This window comes from Heterodontus francisci, chromosome 24 (genome assembly GCF_036365525.1).
Source record: "Heterodontus francisci isolate sHetFra1 chromosome 24, sHetFra1.hap1, whole genome shotgun sequence".
Classification (NCBI taxonomy): Eukaryota; Metazoa; Chordata; class Chondrichthyes; order Heterodontiformes; family Heterodontidae; genus Heterodontus; species Heterodontus francisci.
Genome location: NC_090394.1, coordinates 8,359,293 through 8,375,479, shown reverse-complemented (window position 1 = coordinate 8,375,479; position 16,187 = coordinate 8,359,293).

Below are 16,187 nucleotides of genomic sequence, written 5' to 3'. Positions count from 1 at the left end.
GGGAAGGGGTTTCAGCATGTGGGGAATGATTTCAGTGTGTGGCGAAAGGATTTCAGTGTGTGGGGAAGGTAATTCAGTGTGTGGGGCAGCGGATTCTCTGTGTGGGGAAGGTGTTTCAGTGTGTGGGGAAGGGGTTTCAGTGTGTGGGAAGGGGTTTCAGTTTGTGGGGAATAGTTTCAGTGTGTGGGGAAGGGGTTTCACTGTGTGTGGGGAAGGGGTTTCAGTGTGTGTGGAAGGGGTTTCAGTGTGTGGGGAATGGTTTCAGTGTGCGGGGAACGTGTTTCGGTGTGTGTGGAAGTGGTTTCAGTGTGTGGGGAATGTGGTTCAGTGTGTGTGGAAGGGGTTTCAGAGTGTGGGGAATGGTTTCAGTGTCTGGGGAAGGGGTTTCACTGCGTGGGGAAGGGGTTTCAGTGTGTGGGGAATGGTTTTAGTGTTTGGGGAAGGGGTTTCAGTGTGTGGTGAAGGGTTTCAGTGTGTGGGGAAGGGGTTTCAGTGTGTGTGGACGGGGTTTCAGTGTGTGGGGAAGGGGTTTCAGTGTGTGGGGAATGATTTCAGTGTGTGGGGAATGGTTTCAGCGTGAGGGGAAGGGGTTTCAGTGTGTGGTGAAGGGTTTCAGTGTGTGGGGAATGGTTTCATTGTGTGCGGAATTGTTCCAGCGTGAGGGGAAGGGGTTTCATTGTGTGGGGAAGGATTTCAGTGTGTGGGGATGGGTTTCACTTTGTGTGGAATGTGTTTCAGTGTGTGGGGAAGGATTTTAGGGTGTGGGGAAGGGTTTCAGTGTGTTGGGAAGGGTTTCACTGTGTGGGGAAGGGGTTTCAGTGTGTGGGGAAGGGTTTCAGTGTGTGGGTATGGGTTTCAGTGTGTGGGGAAGGGTTTCAGTGTGTGGGGAAGGAGTTTCAGTGTGTGGGGAAGGTGTTTCACTGTGTGGGGAAGGGGTTTCAGTTTGTGTGGAAGGGGTTTCAATGTGTGGGGATTGGTTTCAGTGTGTGGGGCAAGGGTTTCAGTGTGTGGGGAAGGTGTTTCAGTGTGTGGGGAAGGGGATTCACTGTGTGGGGAAGGGGTTTCAGTGTGTGGGGAAGGGGTTTCGGTGTGTGGGGACGTTGTTTCAGTCTGTTGGGAAGGGGTTTCAGTGTGTGGGAAAGGGGTTTCAGTGTGTGGGGAATGGGTTTCAGTGCGTGGGGAATGGTTTCAGTGTGCGGGGAATGGTTTCAGTGTGTGGGGAAGGGATTTCACTGTGTGGGGAAAGGGTTTCAGTGTGTGACGAAGGGGTTTCACTGTGTGGGGAAGGTGTTTCAGTGTGAGGGGAAGGGGTTTCACTGTGTGGGGAATGGGTTTCAGTGTGTGGGGAATGTTTTCAGTGTGTGGCGAAAGGATTTCAGCAATTGGGGAAGGTGATTCAGTGTGTGGAGAAGGGGATTCTCTGTGTGGGGAAGGGGTTTCAGTGTGTGGGGAATGGTTTCAGTGTGTGGGGAAGGGTTTCAGTGTGTGGGGAATGGTTTCATTGTGTGCGGAATTGTTCCAGCGTGAGGGGAAGGGGTTTCATTGTGTGGGGAAGGATTTCAGTGTGTGGGGATGGGTTTCACTTTGTGTGGAATGTGTTTCAGTGTGTGGGGAAGGGGTTTCAGTGTGTGGGGAAGGGTTTCAGTGTGTGTGGAAGGGTTTCAGTGTGTGGGGAAGGGTTTTCAGTGTGTGGGGAAGGGTTTCAGTGTGTGGGGAAGTGTTTCACTGTGTGGGGAAGGTGTTTCAATGTGTGGGGAAGGGGATCCAGTGTGTGGGGAAGGGTTTCAGTCTGTGGGGAAGTGTTTCAGTGTGTGGGGAAGGTATTTCAGTGTGTGGGGAAGGGTTTCAGTGTGTGGGGAATGGTTTCAGTGTGTGGGGAATGGTTTCAGCGTGTGGGGAAGGTGTTTCAGTGTGTGCCGAAGTGGTTTCAGTGTGTGGGGAAGGGGTTTCAGTGCGTGTGGAATGGTTTCAGTGTGTGGGGACAGGCTTCACTGTGTGGAGAAGGGGTTTCACTGTGTGGGGAATTGGTTTCAGTGAGTGGGGAATGGGTTTCACTGTGTGGTGAAGGGGTTTCAGTGTGTGGGGAAGGGGCTTCACTGTGTGGGGAAGGGGTTTCAGCATGTGGGGAATGATTTCAGTGTGTGGCGAAAGGATTTCAGTGTGTGGGGAAGGTAATTCAGTGTGTGGGGCAGCGGATTCTCTGTGTGGGGAAGGTGTTTCAGTGTGTGGGGAAGGGGTTTCAGTGTGTGGGAAGGGGTTTCAGTTTGTGGGGAATGGTTTCAGTGTGTGGGGAAGGGGTTTCACTGTGTGTGGGGAAGGGGTTTCAGTGTGTGTGGAAGGGGTTTCAGTGTGTGGGGAATGGTTTCAGTGTGCGGGGAACGTGTTTCGGTGTGTGTGGAAGTGGTTTCAGTGTGTGGGGAATGTGGTTCAGTGTGTGTGGAAGGGGTTTCAGAGTGTGGGGAATGGTTTCAGTGTCTGGGGAAGGGGTTTCACTGCGTGGGGAAGGGGTTTCAGTGTGTGGGGAATGGTTTCAGTGTTTGGGGAAGGGGTTTCAGTGTGTGGTGAAGGGTTTCAGTGTGTGGGGAAGGGGTTTCAGTGTGTGTGGACGGGGTTTCAGTTTGTGGGGAAGGGGTTTCAGTGTGTGGGGAATGATTTCAGTGTGTGTGGAATGGTTTCAGCGTGAGGGGAAGGGGTTTCAGTGTGTGGTGAAGGGTTTCAGTGTGTGGGGAAGGGGTTTCAGAGTGTGTGGACGGGGTTTCAGTGTGTGGGGAAGGGGTTTCAGTTTGTGGGGAATGATTTCAGAGTGTGGGGAATGGTTTCAGCGAGAGGGGAAGGGGTTTCAGTGTGAGGGAAGGGGTTTCAGTGTGTGGGGAAGAGTTTCAGTGTGTGGGTATGGGTTTCAGTGTGTGGGGAAGGGGTTTCACTGTGTGGGGAAGGGGTTTCAGTTTGTGGGGAAGGGGTTTCAGTGTGTGGGGATTGGTTTCAGTGTGTGGGGCAAGGGTTTCAGTGTGTGGGGAAGGGTTTCAGTGTCTGGGGAAGGGGTTTCAGTGTGTAGGGAAGAGGTTTCAATGTGTGGGGAAGGGGTTTCAGTGTGTGGGGACGGGGTTTAAGTGTGTGGGGAAGGGGACTCAGTGTGTGGGAAATGGTTTCATGTGGGGACGGGTTTCAGTGTGTGGGGAAGGGGTTTCAGTGTGTGGGGAAGGGTTTCAGTGTGTGGGGAAGGGTTTCACTGTGTGGGGAAGGTGTTTCAGTGTATGGGGAAGGGGATTCAGTGTGTGGGGAAGGGTTTCAGTGTGTGGGGAAGGGTTTCAGTGTGTGGGGAAGGGGTTTCAGTATGTGGGGAAGGGTTTCAATGTGTGGGGAATGGTTTCAGTGTTTGAGGAAGGGGTTTCAGTTTGTGGGGAAGGGTTTTCACTGTGTGGGGATGGGTTTTCAGTGTGTGTTGAAGATGTTTCAGTGTGTGGGGACGGGGATTTAGTATGTGGGGAAGGGTTTCCGTGTGTGGTGAAAGGGAGTCAGTGTGTGGGGAAGGGGTTTCACTGTGATGGGAAGGGGTTTCAGTTTGTGGGGAAGGGGTTTCAGTGTGTGGGGATTGGTTTCAGTGTGTGGGGCAAGGGTTTCAGTGTGTGGGGAAGGGTTTCAGTGTCTGGGGAAGGGGTTTCAGTGTGTAGGGAAGAGTTTTCAATGGGTGGGGAAGGGGTTTCAGTGTGTGGGGACGGGATTTCAGTGTGTGGGGAAGGGGTTTCAGTTTGTGGGAAATGGTTTCATGTGGGGACGGGTTTCAGTGTGTGGGGAAGGGATATCAGTGTGTGGGGAAGGGGTTGCACTGTGTGGGGAAGGGGTATCAGTGTGTGGGGAATGGTTTCAGTGTGTGGGCAATGTATGCAGTGTGTGGGAAAGGGGTTTCACTGTGAGGGGAAGGATTTTCAGTGTGTAGGGAATGTTTTCACTGTGTGGGGAATGGTTTCAGTGTGTGGGGAAGGGGTTTCACTATGTGTGGAAGGTGTTTCAGTGTGGGATGAAGGGGTTTCAGTGCGTGGGGATGTGTTTCAGTGTGTGGGGAAGGGGTTTCAGTGTGTGGGGAAGGGGTTTCAGTGTGTGGGGAAGGGGTTCAGTGTGTGGGGAAGGATTTTAGGGTGTGGGGAAGGGTTTCAGTGTGTTGGGAAGGGTTTCAGTGTGTGGGGAAGGGGTTTCAGTGTTTGGGGAAGGGTTTCATTGTGTGGGTATGGGTTTCAGTGTGTGGGGAAGGGTTTCAGTGTGTGGGGAAGGAGTTTCAGTGTGTGGGGAAGGTGTTTCACTGTGTGGGGAAGGGGTTTCAGTTTGTGTGGAAGGGGTTTCAATGTGTGGGGATTGGTTTCAGTGTGTGGGGCAAGGGTTTCAGTGTGTGGGGAAGGTGTTTCAGTGTGTGGGGAAGGGGATTCACTGTGTGGGGAAGGGGTTTCAGTGTGTGGGGAAGGGGTTTCGGTGTGTGGGGACGTTGTTTCAGTCTGTTGGGAAGGGGTTTCAGTGTGTGGGAAAGGGGTTTCAGTGTGTGGGGAATGGGTTTCAGTGCGTGGGGAATGGTTTCAGTGTGCGGGGAATGGTTTCAGTGTGTGGGGAAGGGATTTCACTGTGTGGGGAAAGGGTTTCAGTGTGTGACGAAGGGGTTTCACTGTGTGGGGAAGGAGTTTCAGTGTGAGGGGAAGGGGTTTCACTGTGTGGGGAATGGGTTTCAGTGTGTGGGGAATGTTTTCAGTGTGTGGCGAAAGGATTTCAGCAATTGGGGAAGGTGATTCAGTGTGTGGAGAAGGGGATTCTCTGTGTGGGGAAGGGGTTTCAGTGTGTGGGGAATGGTTTCAGTGTGTGGGGAAGGGTTTCAGTGTGTGGGGAATGGTTTCATTGTGTGCGGAATTGTTCCAGCGTGAGGGGAAGGGGTTTCATTGTGTGGGGAAGGATTTCAGTGTGTGGGGATGGGTTTCACTTTGTGTGGAATGTGTTTCAGTGTGTGGGGAAGGGGCTTCAGTGTGTGGGGAAGGGTTTCAGTGTGTGTGGAAGGGTTTCAGTGTGTGGGGAAGGGTTTTCAGTGTGTGGGGAAGGGTTTCAGTGTGTGGGGAAGTGTTTCACTGTGTGGGGAAGGTGTTTCAATGTGTGGGGAAGGGGATCCAGTGTGTGGGGAAGGGTTTCAGTCTGTGGGGAAGTGTTTCAGTGTGTGGGGAAGGTATTTCAGTGTGTGGGGAAGGGTTTCAGTGTGTGGGGAATGGTTTCAGTGTGTGGGGAATGGTTTCAGCGTGTGGGGAAGGGGTTTCCGTGTGTGGAGAAGGATTTCAGTGTGTGGGGAAGGGTTTCAGTGTGTGGGGAAGGTGTTTCACTGTGTGGGGACGGGGTTTCAGTGTGTGGGGAAGGGTTTCAGTGTGTGGGGAAGGAGTTTCAGTGTGTGGGGAAGGTGTTTCACTGTGTGGCACGGTGATTCAGTGTGTTGGGAAGGCGTTTCAGTGCGTAGGGTAGGGGTTTCAGTGTGTGGGGTAGGGTTTCAGTGTTTGGGGAAGGGGTTTCAGTTTGTGGGGAAGGTGTTTCACTGTGTGGGGATGGGTTTTCAGTGTGTGGGGAAGATGTTTCAGTGTGTGGGGCCGGTGTTTCAGTGTGTGTGGAAGGGGTTTCCCTATGTGGTGAAAGTGTTTCAGTGTGTGGGGAAGGGGTTTCACTGTGTGGGGAAGGGGTTTCAGTTTGTGGGGAAGGGGTTTCAGTGTGTGGGGAAGGGTTTCAGTGTGTGGGGAAGGGGTTTCAGTGTGTGGGGAAGGGTTTCAGTGTGTGGGGAAGGGTTTCACTGTGTGGGGAAGGTGTTTCAGTGTTTGGGGAAAGGGATTCAGTGTGTGGGGAAGGGTTTCAGTGTGTGGGGAAGGGTTTCAGAGTGTGGGGAAGTGGTTTCAGTATGTGGGGAAGGGTTTCAGTGTGTGGGGATTGGTTTCAGTGTGTGGGGCAAGGGTTTCAGTGTGTGGGGAAGGGTTTCAGTGTCTGGGGAAGGGGTTTCAGTGTGTAGGGAAGAGGTTTCAATGTGTGGGGAAGGGGTTTCAGTGTGTGGGGACGGGGTTTAAGTGTGTGGGGAAGGGGACTCAGTGTGTGGGAAATGGTTTCATGTGGGGACGGGTTTCAGTGTGTGGGGAAGGGTTTCAGTGTGTGGGGAAGGGTTTTCAGTGTGTGGGGAAGGGTTTCAGTGTGTGGGGAAGGGTTTCACTGTGTGGGGAAGGTGTTTCAGTGTATGGGGAAGGGGATTCAGTGTGTGGGGAAGGGTTTCAGTGTGTGGGGAAGGGTTTCAGTGTGTGGGGAAGGGGTTTCAGTATGTGGGGAAGGGTTTCAATGTGTGGGGAATGGTTTCAGTGTTTGAGGAAGGGGTTTCAGTTTGTGGGGAAGGGTTTTCACTGTGTGGGGATGGGTTTTCAGTGTGTGTTGAAGATGTTTCAGTGTGTGGGGACGGGGATTTAGTGTGTGGGGAAGGGGTTTCCGTGTGTGGTGAAAGGGAGTCAGTGTGTGGGGAAGGGGTTTCACTGTGATGGGAAGGGGTTTCAGTTTGTGGGGAAGGGGTTTCAGTGTGTGGGGATTGGTTTCAGTGTGTGGGGCAAGGGTTTCAGTGTGTGGGGAAGGGTTTCAGTGTCTGGGGAAGGGGTTTCAGTGTGTAGGGAAGAGTTTTCAATGTGTGGGGAAGGGGTTTCAGTGTGTGGGGACGGGATTTCAGTGTGTGGGGAAGGGGTTTCAGTTTGTGGGAAATGGTTTCATGTGGGGACGGGTTTCAGTGTGTGGGGAAGGGATATCAGTGTGTGGGGAAGGGGTTGCACTGTGTGGGGAAGGGGTATCAGTGTGTGGGGAATGGTTTCAGTGTGTGGGCAATGTATTCAGTGTGTGGGAAAGGGGTTTCACTGTGAGGGGAAGGATTTTCAGTGTGTAGGGAATGTTTTCACTGTGTGGGGAATGGTTTCAGTGTGTGGGGAAGGGGTTTCACTATGTGTGGAAGGTGTTTCAGTGTGGGATGAAGGGGTTTCAGTGTGTGGGGATGTGTTTCAGTGTGTGGGGAAGGGGTTTCAGTGTGTGGGGAAGGGGTTTCAGTGTGTGGGGAAGGGTTTCAGTGTGTGGGGAAGGGTTTCACTGTGTGGGGAAGGTGTTTCAGTGTGTGGGGAAGGGGATTCAGTGTGTGGGGAAGGGTTTCAGTGTGTGGGGAAGGGGTTTCAGTATGTGGGGAAGGTTTTCAGTGTGTGGGGAATGGTTTCAGTGTGTAGGGTATGTTTTCAGTGTGTGGGGAATTGGTTTCAGTGTGTGGGGAAGGATTTTAGGGTGTGGGGAAGGGTTTCAGTGTGTTGGGAAGGGTTTCAGTGTGTGGGGAAGGGGTTTCAGTGTGTGGGGAAGGGTTTCAGTGTGTGGGTATGGGTTTCAGTGTGTGGGGAAGGGTTTCAGTGTGTGGGGAAGGAGTTTCAGTGTGTGGGGAAGGTGTTTCACTGTGTGGGGAAGGGGTTTCAGTTTGTGTGGAAGGGGTTTCAATGTGTGGGGATTGGTTTCAGTGTGTGGGGCAAGGGTTTCAGTGTGTGGGGAAGGTGTTTCAGTGTGTGGGGAAGGGGATTCACTGTGTGGGGAAGGGGTTTCAGTGTGTGGGGAAGGGGTTTCGGTGTGTGGGGACGCTGTTTCAGTCTGTTGGGAAGGGGTTTCAGTGTGTGGGAAAGGGGTTTCAGTGTGTGGGGAATGGGTTTCAGTGCGTGGGGAATGGTTTCAGTGTGCGGGGAATGGTTTCAGTGTGTGGGGAAGGGATTTCACTGTGTGGGGAAAGGGTTTCAGTGTGTGACGAAGGGGTTTCACTGTGTGGGGAAGGAGTTTCAGTGTGAGGGGAAGGGGTTTCACTGTGTGGGGAATGGGTTTCAGTGTGTGGGGAATGTTTTCAGTGTGTGGCGAAAGGATTTCAGCAATTCGGGAAGGTGATTCAGTGTGTGGAGAAGGGGATTCTCTGTGTGGGGAAGGGGTTTCAGTGTGTGGGGAATGGTTTCAGTGTGTGGGGAAGGGTTTCAGTGTGTGGGGAATGGTTTCATTGTGTGCGGAATTGTTCCAGCGTGAGGGGAAGGGGTTTCATTGTGTGGGGAAGGATTTCAGTGTGTGGTGATGGGTTTCACTTTGTGTGGAATGTGTTTCTGTGTGTGGGGAAGGGGTTTCAGTGTGTGGGGAAGGGTTTCAGTGTGTGTGGAAGGGTTTCAGTGTGTGGGGAAGGGTTTTCAGTGTGTGGGGAAGGGTTTCAGTGTGTGGGGAAGTGTTTCACTGTGTGGGGAAGGTGTTTCAATGTGTGGGGAAGGGGATCCAGTGTGTGGGGAAGGGTTTCAGTCTGTGGGGAAGTGTTTCAGTGTGTGGGGAAGGTATTTCAGTGTGTGGGGAAGGGTTTCAGTGTGTGGGGAATGGTTTCAGTGTGTGGGGAATGGTTTCAGCGTGTGGGGAAGGGGTTTCCGTGTGTGGAGAAGGATTTCAGTGTGTGGGGAAGGGTTTCAGTGTGTGGGGAAGGTGTTTCACTGTGTGGGGACGGGGTTTCAGTGTGTGGGGAAGGGTTTCAGTGTGTGGGGAAGGAGTTTCAGTGTGTGGGGAAGGTGTTTCACTGTGTGGCACGGTGATTCAGTGTGTTGGGAAGGGGTTTCAGTGCGTAGGGTAGGGGTTTCAGTGTGTGGGGAAGGGTTTCAGTGTTTGGGGAAGGTGTTTCAATGTGTGGGGAAGGGGATCCAGTGTGTGGGGAAGGGTTTCAGTCTGTGGGGAAGTGTTTCAGTGTGTGGGGAAGGTATTTCAGTGTGTGGGGAAGGGTTTCAGTGTGTGGGGAATGGTTTCAGTGTTTGGGGAAGGTGTTTCAATGTGTGGGGAAGGGGATCCAGTGTGTGGGGAAGGGGTTTCACTGTGTGGGGAAGGAGTTTCAGTGTGAGGGGAAGGGGTTTCACTGTGTGGGGAATGGGTTTCAGTGTGTGGGGAATGTTTTCAGTGTGTGGCGAAAGGATTTCAGCAATTGGGGAAGGTGATTCAGTGTGTGGAGAAGGGGATTCTCTGTGTGGGGAAGGGGTTTCAGTGTGTGGGGAATGGTTTCAGTGTGTGGGGAAGGGTTTCAGTGTGTGGGGAATGGTTTCATTGTGTGCGGAATTGTTCCAGCGTGAGGGGAAGGGGTTTCATTGTGTGGGGAAGGATTTCAGTGTGTGGTGATGGGTTTCACTTTGTGTGGAATGTGTTTCTGTGTGTGGGGAAGGGGTTTCAGTGTGTGGGGAAGGGTTTCAGTGTGTGTGGAAGGGTTTCAGTGTGTGGGGAAGGGTTTTCAGTGTGTGGGGAAGTGTTTCACTGTGTGGGGAAGGTGTTTCAATGTGTGGGGAAGGGGATCCAGTGTGTGGGGAAGGGTTTCAGTCTGTGGGGAAGTGTTTCAGTGTGTGGGGAAGGTATTTCAGTGTGTGGGGAAGGGTTTCAGTGTGTGGGGAATGGTTTCAGTGTGTGGGGAATGGTTTCAGCGTGTGGGGAAGGGGTTTCCGTGTGTGGAGAAGGATTTCAGTGTGTGGGGAAGGGTTTCAGTGTGTGGGGAAGGTGTTTCACTGTGTGGGGACGGGGTTTCAGTGTGTGGGGAAGGGTTTCAGTGTGTGGGGAAGGAGTTTCAGTGTGTGGGGAAGGTGTTTCACTGTGTGGCACGGTGATTCAGTGTGTTGGGAAGGGGTTTCAGTGCGTAGGGTAGGGGTTTCAGTGTGTGGGGAAGGGTTTCAGTGTTTGGGGAAGGGGTTTCAGTTTGTGGGGAAGGTGTTTCACTGTGTGGGGATGGGTTTTCAGTGTGTGGGGAAGATGTTTCAGTGTGCGGGGCCGGTGTTTCAGTGTGTGTGGAAGGGGTTTCCCTATGTGGTGAAAGTGTTTCAGTGTGTGGGGAAGGGGTTTCACTGTGTGGGGAAGGGGTTTCAGTTTGTGGGGAAGGGGTTTCAGTGTGTGGGGAAGGGTTTCAGTGTGTGGGGAAGGGGTTTCAGTGTGTGGGGAAGGGTTTCAGTGTGTGGGGAAGGGTTTCACTGTGTGGGGAAGGTGTTTCAGTGTTTGGGGAAAGGGATTCAGTGTGTGGGGAAGGGTTTCAGTGTGTGGGGAAGGGTTTCAGAGTGTGGGGAAGTGGTTTCAGTATGTGGGGAAGGGTTTCAGTGTGTGGGGAATGGTTTCAGTGTGTGGGGAATGGTTTCAGTGTGTGGGGAAGGGGTTTCAGTGTGTGGGGAAGGATTTCAGTGTGTGGGGAAAGGGTTTCAGTGTGTGGGGAAGTGTTTCAGTGTTTGGGGAAGGTTTTTCAGTTTGTGGGGAAGGGGTTTCACTGTGTGGGGATGGGTGTTCAGTGTGTGGGGAAGTGTTTTCAGTGTGCGGGGAATGGTTTCAGTGTGTGGGGAAAGGGTTTCAGTGTGTGGGGAAGGGGTTTCAGAGTGTGCGGACGTTGTTTCAGTTTGTGGGGAAGGGGTTTCAGTGTGTGGGGAAGGGGTTTCAGTGTGTGGGGAAGGGGTTTCAGTGCGTGGGGAATGGTTTCACTGTGTGGGGACGGGTTTCAGTGTGTGGGGAAGGGGTTTCACTTTGTGGGGGAGGTGTTTCAGTGTGTGGGGAAGGGGTTTCACTGTGTGGGGAAGCGGTTTCAGTGATTGGGGAATGGTTTCAGTGTGTGGGGAAAGGATTTCAGTTTGTGGTGAAGTTGATTCAGTGGGTGGAGAAGGGTTTCAGTGTTTGGGGAAGGGGTTTCAGTTTGCGGGGAAGGTGTTTCACTGTGTGGGGATGGGTTTTCAGTGTGTGGGGAAGGGTTTTCAGTGTGTGGAGAATGGTTTCAGTGTGTGGGGAAGGGGTGTCAGTGTGTGGGGAAGTTGTTTCACTGTGTGGGGATGGGGTTTCAGTGTGTCCGGAAGGGGTATCAGTGTGTAGGGTAGGGGTTTCAGTGTGTGGGGAAGGGTGTCAGTGTGTGGGGAAAGGGTTTCAGTGTGTGGGCAAGGGGTTTCAGTGTGTGGGGAAGGGGTTTCAGTGTGTGGGGAATGGTTTCAATGTGTGGGCAATGGTTTCAGTGTGTGGGGAAGGGGTTTCAGTGTGTGTGGAAGTGGCGTCAGTGTGTGGGGAATGGTTTCAGTGTGTGGGGAAGGGGTTTCAGTGTGTGTGGAAGGGGTTTCAGTGTGTGGGGGATGTGGTTGTGTGTGGGGAAGGGGTTTCAGTCTGTGGGGAATGGCTTCATTGTGTGGGGAAGGGGTTTCACTGTGTGGGGAAGGGGTTTCAGTGTGTGGGGAAGGATTTCAGTGTGTGGGGAATGCTTTCAGTGTGTGGGGAAGGGTTTCATTGTGTGGGGAAGGCGTTTCAGAGTGTGGGGAAGGGTTTTAGTGTGTGGGTATGGGTTTCAGTGTGTGGGGAAGTGTTTCAGTGTTTGGGGAAGGAGTTTCAGTGTGTGGGGAATGTGTTTCACTGTGTGGGGATGGGGTTTCAGTGTGTCCGGAAGGGGTATCATTGTGTAGGGTAGGGGTTTCAGTGTGTGGGGAAGGGTGTCAGTGTGTGGGGAAAGGGTTTCAGTGTGTGGGGAAGGGGTTTTAGTGTGTGGGGATGGGTTCAGTGTGTGGGGAAGATATTTCAGTGTGTGGGGACGGGGTTTCAGTGTGTGGGGAAGGGGTTTCCGAGTGGGAAAGGGTTTCAGTGTGTGGGGAAGGGGTTTCACTGTGTGGGGAAGGGGTATCAGTGTGTGGGGAAGGGTTTTCAGTGTGTGATGAAGGGGATTCACTGTTTGGGGAAGGGGTTTCAGTGTGTGGGGAACGGGTTTCAGTGTGTGGGGACGTTGTTTCAGTGTGTGCCGAAGGGGTTTCAGTGTGTGGGGAAGGGGTTTCAGTGCGTGTGGAATGGTTTCAGTGTGTGGGGACAGGCTTCAGTGCGTGGAGAAGGGGTTTCACTGTGTGGGGAATTGGTTTCAGTGAGTGGGGAATGGGTTTCACTGTGTTGTGAAGGGGTTTCAGTGTGTGGGGAAGGGGCTTCACTGTGTGGGGAAGGGGTTTCAGTGTGTGGGGAATGGTTTCAGTGTGTGGGGAAGGGATTTCAGTGTGTGGGGAAGGGGTTTCAGTTTGTGGGGAAGGGGTTTCAGTGTGTGGGGATTGGTTTCAGTGTGTGGGGCAAGGATTTCAGTGTGTGGGGAAGGGTTTCAGTGTCTGGGGAATGGGTTTCAGTGTGTAGGGAAGAGGTTTCAATGTGTTGGGAAAGGGTTTCAGTGTGTGGGGACGGGGTTTAAGTGTGTGGGGAAGGGGACTCAGTGTGTGGGAAATGGTTTCATGTGGGGACGGGTTTCAGTGTGTGGGGAAGGGTTTCAGTGTGTGGGGAATGGTTTCAGTTTGTAGGGTATGGTTTCAGTGTGTGGGGAAGGGGTTTCAGTGTGTGGGGAAGGATTTCAGGGTGTGGGGAAGGGTTTCAGTGTGTGGGGAAGGGTTTCAGTGTGTGGGGAAGGGGTTTCAGTGTGTGGGGAAGGGTTTCAGTGTGTGGGTATGGGTTTCAGTGTGTGGGGAAGGGTTTCAGTGTGTGGGGAAGGAGTTTCAGTGTGTGGGGAAGGGGATTCACTGTGTGGGGAAGGGGTTTCAGTGTGTGGGGAAGGGGTTTCGGTGTGTGGGGACGTTGCTTCAGTCTGTTGGGAAGGGGTTTCAGTGTGTGGGAAAGGGGTTTCAGTGTGTGGGGAATGGGTTTCAGTGCGTGGGGAATGGTTTCAGTGTGTGGGGAATGGTTTCAGTGTGTGGGGAAGGGATTTCACTGTGTGGGGAAAGGGTTTCAGTGTGTGACGAAGGGGTTTCACTGTGTGGGGAAGGAGTTTCAGTGTGTGGGGAAGGGGTTTCAGTGTGTGGGGAAGGGGTTTCAGTGCGTGGGGAACGGTTTCACTGTGTGGGGACGGGTTTCAGTGTGTGGGGAAGGGGTTTCACTGTGTGGGGGAGGTGTTTCCGTGTGTGGGGAAGGGGTTTCACTGTGTGGGGAAGCGGTTTCAGTGATTGGGGAATGTTTTCAGTGTGTGGGGAAAGGATTTCAGTGTGTGGTGAAGTTGATTCAGTGGGTGGAGAAGGGTTTCAGTGTTTGGGGAAGGGGTTTCAGTTTGCGGGGAAGGTGTTTCACTGTGTGGGGATGGGTTTTCAGTGTGTGGGGAAGGGGTTTCAGTGTGTGGGGAATGGTTTCAGTGTGTGGGGAAGGCGTGTCAGTGTGTGGGGAAGTTGTTTCACTGTGTGGGGATGGGGTTTCAGTGTGTCCGGAAGGGGTATCAGTGTGTAGGGTAGGGGTTTCAGTGTGTGGGGAAGGGTGTCAGTGCTTGGGGAAAGGGTTTCAGTGTGTGGGCAAGGGGTTTCAGTGTGTGGGGAAGGGGTTTCAGTGTGTGGGGAATGGTTTCAATGTGTGGGCAATGGTTTCAGTGTGTGGGGAAGGGGTTTCAGTGTGTGTGGAAGTGGCGTCAGTGTGTGGGGAATGGTTTCAGTGTGTGGGGAAGGGGTTTCAGTGTGTGTGGAAGGGGTTTCAGTGTGTGGGGGATGTGGTTGTGTGTGGGGAAGGGGTTTCAGTCTGTGGGGAATGGCTTCATTGTGTGGGGAAGGGGTTTCACTGTGTGGGGAAGGGGTTTCAGTGTGTGGGGAAGGATTTCAGTGTGTGGGGAAGGCTTTCAGTGTGTGGGGAAGGGTTTCATTGTGTGGGGAAGGCGTTTCAGTGTGTGGGGAAGGGTTTTAGTGTGTGGGTATGGGTTTCAGTGTGTGGGGAAGTGTTTCAGTGTTTGGGGAAGGAGTTTCAGTGTGTGGGGAATGTGTTTCACTGTGTGGGGATGGGGTTTCAGTGTGTCCGGAAGGGGTATCATTGTGTAGGGTAGGGGTTTCAGTGTGTGGGGAAGGGTGTCAGTGTGTGGGGAAAGGGTTTCAGTGTGTGGGGAAGGGGTTTTAGTGTGTGGGGATGGGTTCAGTGTGTGGGGAAGATATTTCAGTGTGTGGGGACGGGGTTTCAGTGTGTGGGGAAGGGGTTTCCGAGTGGGAAAGGGTTTCAGTGTGTGGGGAAGGGGTTTCACTGTGTGGGGAAGGGGTATCAGTGTGTGGGGAAGGGTTTTCAGTGTGTGATGAAGGGGATTCACTGTGTGGGGAAGGGGTTTCAGTGTGTGGGGAACGGGTTTCAGTGTGTGGGGACGTTGTTTCAGTGTGTGCCGAAGGGGTTTCAGTGTGTGGGGAAGGGGTTTCAGTGCTTGTGGAATGGTTTCAGTGTGTGGGGACAGGCTTCAGTGTGTGGAGAAGGGGTTTCACTGTGTGGGGAATTGGTTTCAGTGAGTGGGGAATGGGTTTCACTGTGTTGTGAAGGGGTTTCAGTGTGTGGGGAAGGGGCTTCACTGTGTGGGGAAGGGGTTTCAGTGTGTGGGGAATGGTTTCAGTGTGTGGGGAAGGGATTTCAGTGTGTGGGGAAGGGGTTTCAGTTTGTGGGGAAGGGGTTTCAGTGTGTGGGGATTGGTTTCAGTGTGTGGGGCAAGGATTTCAGTGTGTGGGGAAGGGTTTCAGTGTCTGGGGAATGGGTTTCAGTGTGTAGGGAAGAGGTTTCAATGTGTTGGGAAAGGGTTTCAGTGTGTGGGGACGGGGTTTAAGTGTGTGGGGAAGGGGACTCAGTGTGTGGGAAATGGTTTCATGTGGGGACGGGTTTCAGTGTGTGGGGAAGGGTTTCAGTGTGTGGGGAATGGTTTCAGTGTGTAGGGTATGGTTTCAGTGTGTGGGGAAGGGGTTTCTGTGTGTGGGGAAGGATTTCAGGGTGTGGGGAAGGGTTTCAGTGTGTGGGGAAGGGTTTCAGTGTGTGGGGAAGGGGTTTCAGTGTGTGGGGAAGGGTTTCAGTGTGTGGGTATGGGTTTCAGTGTGTGGGGAAGGGTTTCAGTGTGTGGGGAAGGAGTTTCAGTGTGTGGGGAAGGTGTTTCACTGTGTGGGGAAGGGGTTTCAGTTTGTGTGGAAGGGGTTTCAATGTGTGGGGATTGGTTTCAGTGTGTGGGGCAAGGGTTTCAGTGTGTGGGGAAGGTGTTTCAGTGTGTGGGGAAGGGGATTCACTGTGTGGGGAAGGGGTTTCAGTGTGTGGGGAAGGGGTTTCGGTGTGTGGGGACGTTGCTTCAGTCTGTTGGGAAGGGGTTTCAGTGTGTGGGAAAGGGGTTTCAGTGTGTGGGGAATGGGTTTCAGTGCGTGGGGAATGGTTTCAGTGTGTGGGGAAGGGATTTCACTGTGTGGGGAAAGGGTTTCAGTGTGTGACGAAGGGGTTTCACTGTGTGGGGAAGGAGTTTCAGTGTGTGGGGAAGGGGTTTCACTGTGTGGGGAATGGGTTTCAGTGTGTGGGGAATGTTTTCAGTGTGTGGCGAAAGGATTTCAGCAATTGGGGAAGGTGATTCAGTGTGTGGAGAAGGGGATTCTCTGTGTGGGGAAGGGGTTTCAGTGTGTGGGGAATGGTTTCAGTGTGTGGGGAAGGGTTTCAGTGTGTGGGGAATGGTTTCATTGTGTGCGGAATTGTTTCAGCGTGAGGGGAAGGGGTTTCATTGTGTGGGGAAGGATTTCAGTGTGTGGGGAGGGGTTTCACTTTGTGTGGAATGTGTTTCAGTGTGTGGGGAAGGGGTTTCAGTGTGTGGGGAAGGGTTTCAGTGTGTGTGGAAGGGTTTCAGTGTGTGGGGAAGGGGATCCAGTGTGTGGGGAAGGGTTTCAGTCTGTGGGGAAGTGTTTCAGTGTGTGGGGAAGGTGTTTCAGTGTGTGGGGAAGGGTTTCAGTGTGTGGGGAAGGGTTTCAGTGTGTGGGGAATGGTTTCAGCGTGTGGGGAAGGGGTTTCAGTGTGTGGAGAAGGATTTCACTGTGTGGGGAAGGGTTTCAGTGTGTGGGGAAGGTGTTTCACTGTGTGGGGACGGGGTTTCAGTGTGTGGGGAAGGAGTTTCTGTGTGTGGGGAAGGTGTTTCACTGTGTGGCACGGTGATTCCGTGTGTGGGGAAGGGGTTTCAAGGCGTAGGGTAGGGGTTTCAGTGTGTGGGGAATGGTTTCAGTGTGTCGGGAATGGTTTCAGTGTGTCGGGAAGGGGCTTCAGTGTGTGGGGAAGGATTTCAATGTGTAGGGTAGGGGTTTCAGTGTGTGGGGAAGGGTTTCAGTGTTTGGGGAAGGGGTTTCAGTTTGTGGGGAAGGAGTTTCACTGTGTGGGGATGGGTTTTCAGTGTGTGGGGAAGTGTTTTCAGTGTGCGGGGA